Here is a 5,687-nt window from a genome sequence, read left to right on the forward strand (position 1 = left end):
ATGTGTGTGGTGTGTGTGGTATAGTATGGTATGATGTGTGTGGTGTGGTGTGGTGTGTGTGGTGTGGTGTGTGTGGTGTGTGTGGTGTAGTATGGTATGATGTGTGTGGTGTGGTGTGTGTGGTGTGGTGTGTGTGGTGTGTGTGGTGTGTGTGGTATAGTATGGTATGATGTGTGTGGTGTGTGTGGTGTGTGTGGTGTGTGTGGTGTGTGTGGTATAGTATGGTATGATGTGTGTGGTGTGTGTGGTGTAGTATGGTGTGTGTGGTGTGTGTGGTGTAGTATGGTATGATGTGTGTGGTGTGTGTGGTGTGTGTGGTGTGGTGTGGTGTGTGTGGTGTGTGTGGTGTGGTGTGTGTGGTGTGGTGTGTGTGGTGTGTGTGGTATAGTATGGTATGATGTGTGTGGTGTGGTGTGGTGTGGTGTGTGTGGTGTGGTGTGTGTGGTGTGTGTGGTATAGTATGGTTTGATGTGTGTGGTGTGTGTGGTGTAGTATGGTGTGTGTGGTGTGTGTGGTATAGTATGGTATGATGTGTGTGGTGTGGTGTGATGTGGTGTGGTGTGTGTGGTGTGGTGTGTGTGGTGTGTGTGGTATAGTATGGTATGATGTGTGTGGTGTGGTGTGATGTGGTGTGGTGTGTGTGGTGTGGTGTGTGTGGTGTGTGTGGTATAGTATGGTATGATGTGTGTGGTGTGTGTGGTGTGTGTGGTGTGGTGTGGTGTGTGTGGTGTGTGTGGTATAGTATGGTATGATGTGTGTGGTGTGTGTGGTGTGTGTGGTGTAGTATGGTGTGTGTGGTGTAGTATGGTGTGTGTGTGTGTGTGTGTGGTGTAGTATGGTATGATGTGTGTGGTGTGTGTGGTGTGTGTGGTGTAGTATGGTATGATGTGTGTGGTGTGTGTGGTGTGGTGTGTGGTGTGATGTGGTGTAGTATGGTGTAGTGTGGTATATGTAGTGTGGTGTGGTATAGTATGGTATGATGTGTGTGGTGTGGTGTGGTGTGTGTGGTGTGGTGTGTGTGGTGTGTGTGGTATAGTATGGTATGATGTGTGTGGTGTGATGTGGTGTGTGTGATGTGGTGTGGTGTAGTATGGTGTGGTGTGGTATAGTATGGTATGGTGTGTGTGGTGTGTGTGGTGTGGTGTGGTGTAGTATGGTGTAGTGTGGTATATGTAGTGTGGTGTGGTATAGTATGGTATGGTGTGTGTGGTGTGGTGTGTGTGGTGTGGTGTGTGTGGTGTGGTGAGGTGATATGGTGTGAGGTGTGGTGTGGTGTGGTGTATGTAGTGTGGTATGGTGTGATGTAGTATGGTGTGGTGTATGTGGTGTGGTGAGGTGTGAGATTACATGAAATGTGAATGGCATTCCTACGCATTTAACACTCATTTACCTCTCTAGATTATGAAATGAAAGAGCTTCACAGGAAAAGGGAAAAGTGCCTCAGCTGGAAACACTGACCTTCCCTCTCTTTCCCCTCTGTTCCGCAGTCCACACTAGCTGCTTTGATTGTTTAACCTAGGCCCCATTAGCGTTCCTGGGCGGAGAGTCGCTGGAGCTGGGGACAAGCACTCTCACTGAGTCCCTGGTTCACCTGTAACTGGAGCTGCTGTTGTCGAGGGGCCGCTTGTGCATGGCTCTGGTCACCTATATTCCCCGGGCTCAAAGGACTCTTAGCTTGTTTGATTTGCCTCCGGTTGGTCGGAAATGTTCAAGGATTGCAGCTTTAGCTAACAGGGTAGTCTCCACATGGGCAGGCACTCCACCTTCTGTTTACACATACTTCCCCCTCCCCCACCCACTCTCCCCACCCCAAGTGCACCCAAAGCCAGCACACTTGAATTGGACACTGAATAAAATAATAAATATTCTGATGCCTACTCTGTGCTGAGTCTTGGGGACATACTGTGTGTGTGTGTGTGTGTGTGTGTGTGTGAGAGAGAGAGAGAGAGAGAGAGAGAGAGAGAGAGAGAGAGACAGAGACAGAGACAGAGACAGAGAGAGAGAGAGAGACAGAGAGAGAGACAGAGAGAGAGACAGAGAGACAGAGAGAGACAGAGAGACAGAGACAGAGACAGAGGGTGTGTATGCGTATGTGGTGTATGCTGGTATGTGCATTTGAGACAGGGTCTCTCACTGAACCTGGAGCTAGGCTGGTGGCCAGCAAGCCCCAGTGGCCCCCTCTCCCCACCAACAACACTGGTTGTAGGTATATGCTACCTCATCCAGCTTTTTACATAGGTTCTGGGGACTTGTGCGCAGACCCTCATGTGTGTCCAGCTAGCAGTCCTACCACCAGGCCCACCTTCCTAGTTCCTGGTTATTAAATGAGCAACATTATTTCTTGGGTGTTGAGGTCCAGGGGTGTTCAAGGCACAGAAAAACTTGTTAATCATAAATCGGGGATTAAATCCATATGCATCAACAGAGTTCAGTGGCATGGGACTGTTAACCCAGGCCTTAGGAAGGCAGGAGGGTGGAAAGTTCAAGGCCTTCCTTTTTTGAAGAATGAGTTGAAGACCAGCCTGGACAACTGAGTGAAAGTCTGTCTCAAAACCAAAAGTAAAAGGAGGGTGGAGATGCAGGATGGGATGGTGGAGCACAGTGGTGGAGCACAGCGGTGGAGCACAGTGGTGGAGCACAGCGGTGGAGCACAGCGGTGGAGCATAGTGATGGAGCACAGGGACAGAGCTCAGTGTTAGAGCACAGAAGCGGAGCACAGCAGCAGAGCTTGGCAGCGGAGCACAGTGGTGGAGCACACTGGCAGAGCACAGCAGTGGAGCACAGTGGTGGAGCACACTGGCAGAGCACAGCAGAGGAGCACAGCAGTGGAGCACAGTGGTGGAGCACAGTGGTGGAGCACAGCGGTGGAGCACATTGGCGGAGCACAGCAGTGGAGCACAGGGGCGGAGCACAGCGGTGGAGCATAGTAATGGAGCACAGGGACAGAGCTCAGTGTTAGAGCACAGAAGCGGAGCACAGCAGCAGAGCTTGGCAGCAGAGCACAGTGGTGGATCACACTGGCAGAGCACAGCAGTGGAGCACAGTGGTGGATCACACTGGCAGAGCACAGCAGTGGAGCACAGTGGTGGAGCACAGCAGTGGAGCACAGTGGTGGAGCACATTGGCGGAGCACAGCAGTGGAGCACATTGGTGGAGCACAGCAGTGGAGCACAGTGGTGGAGCACATTGGCGGAGCACAGCAGTGGAGCACATTGGTGGAGCACAGCAGTGGAGCACAGTGGTGGAGCACATTGGCGGAGCACAGCGGTGGAGCATAGTGGTGGAGCACAGCGGTGGAGCACATTGGTGGAGCACAGCGGTGGAGCACATTGGTGGAGCACAGCGGTGGAGCACATTGGTGGAGCACAGCGGTGGAGCATAGTGGTGGAGCACAGGGACAGAGCTCAGTGTTAGAGCACAGCAGTGGAGCACAGAAGCGGAGCACAGCGGCAGAGCTTGGCAGGGGAGCACAGTGGTGGAGCACAGCAGTGGAGCACAGTGGTGGAGCACATTGGCGGAGCACAGCAGTGGAGCACATTGGTGGAGCACAGCAGTGGAGCACAGTGGTGGAGCACATTGGCGGAGCACAGTGGTGGAGCACATTGGCGGAGCACAGCGGTGGAGCACATTGGTGGAGCACAGCGGTGGAGCACATTGGTGGAGCACAGCGGTGGAGCACATTGGCGGAGCACAGCGGTGGAGCACATTGGCGGAGCACAGCGGTGAAGCACATTGGTGGAGCACAGCGGTGGAGCACATTGGTGGAGCACAGCGGTGGAGCACAGCAGCAGAACTCAGAGGCAGGCCACAGCACTTGCCTAACAGGCTGAGGCTCCCAGTTCTGTCTTCAGTACTTTAAACAGTGAAAGGGGCACTGGGAGTTGGCTCAGTCTTATGGTCAAGCACTCACCTTGCGAGCATGAGCACCTGAGTTTGATCTCCTGAACCAGCACAGAAACCCTGTATGGTGGCACAGGTTTGTCATCCAGTGTTGGGGAAGTGAGGGCAGACAGATGCTTTTTAGACTAAAGAAGACATTCAAAGCTAACTTCTGGCCTACACGCACACACACCCCATGCACACGCACACCACACACGCTCCAAGCACATGCACACATGTACACACACCATGCACACGCACACACTACACAGTACACATGCACACACATGTACACCACACATACAATACACCCTGAACATGCACACATGCCCCACACACACACATGCACACACCACACACACAAACCACACAAATATGCACACCACAGGTGCTAGAAACAAAACTCATCTCTCCCTCTCCATCCTGGCTGCTTTTTGGTGTGAGGCATTGACCTCTGTAGCCCACTTACAGTCGTTTATAGTTGCAACAGGGTACCAATGTATTGCAGGATCACTTTGCTGAGCTGAGGAGTCAACGCAGGGGCCTAGGGAAAACAGTCCCCTGGCTGTGGAGTAAACTTACACTTTTGGGTCATTTGCCTCCAGGAAACAAACAGCAAGACAGAATTGGAGTGCCAGAGGACTTCAGGCATACAGCCTCTGAAGGACAGTGGGGGTGGGGGACATTCCAAAACAGTGGGTAGGTCTGACATAGGGAAAGAGGAAAGGAAGGGGTTACAGGAAAAACTTTCAGTGGGGTTGGTCACAGAGGATGCCACACTGTTTAGACACATCCAGAGCTGCCTGGAAAGCACCTGGTGTCTACTTACAAGCCAAGGAGGAGACCATGTGCTTCTGCAGGAGGCTGGAAGCTGACACCCATGGCATGTTCTCTCCGGGGGACCAGTGAGTCGCATCTCAGAGGCCTTGATTGTTTGGACACGGGTGTACTTGCTTTTGTATGTGTGATACCTATGCACAGGGACGAAGTCCAGAAATCAGCTTCAGGGATCAGTCTTCAGATGCCTTCAAGTATCTGAATTTTTACCCGGAGCTCACAGATTTGGCTAGGTTAACCAGGCAACAAGCTCCAGCGATGTTTGTTTCTGTCTCTCCCTCCACAGTGCTGTGATTAGTGTGTGCCACTACACTGAGATTGTTGTTGTTGTTGTTGCTGCTGCTGCTGTTATATCATGGGTTCTGAGAGTCCAGCTCAGGTCCTGATTGCTTGAGAAGCAAACATTTGCATCTGCACCATCTCCCCAGCCCACACAACCTTGATATTTCACAAAGGACCTGAAGTCCTAGCAGGCCTTTATATTCATTCTCTGTGAGAATCCCAGCACTTGTAGGCTGTGTGGGCTTTCACAGGATGATTGACATCTCTGAACTTCAGGTTCCTGTAATGCCCAGGTTGCCTCCCTCTGTCTTGGTTTTTTGTAGAGAAAGCTAACTGACCTCTCTGTGTCCCCAGACCTGAATCACACGTGAAAGTAGTAGTAAGTGGTCACCCATACTTGCATGTTAGGAGGTTTAGAGAAAACACATAGGCACGTTATGACCGTGAATCTTCTTCATCCCTTATATCATGGTGGAAGCAGGACTACAAGATCTCTGGCTATGGTAGAGATTATTCCATAGAGGAACCTGGGCCCAGAGGCCACTGGAGGGCTTGTGGTGGGACCAGTGTTGACCGTGATGGAGTATGGAGTTAGGGAGCGCATGGCCATCAAGAAGAGGAGGAGATAGTTACGGAGGTAGTGCAATTGGCAGGACCATGAAGGGGCTAACAGCAATGACAGAAGCGGT

Source organism: Microtus pennsylvanicus, chromosome 11 (assembly GCF_037038515.1).
Source record: "Microtus pennsylvanicus isolate mMicPen1 chromosome 11, mMicPen1.hap1, whole genome shotgun sequence".
In the NCBI taxonomy this organism is placed as follows: domain Eukaryota; kingdom Metazoa; phylum Chordata; class Mammalia; order Rodentia; family Cricetidae; genus Microtus; species Microtus pennsylvanicus.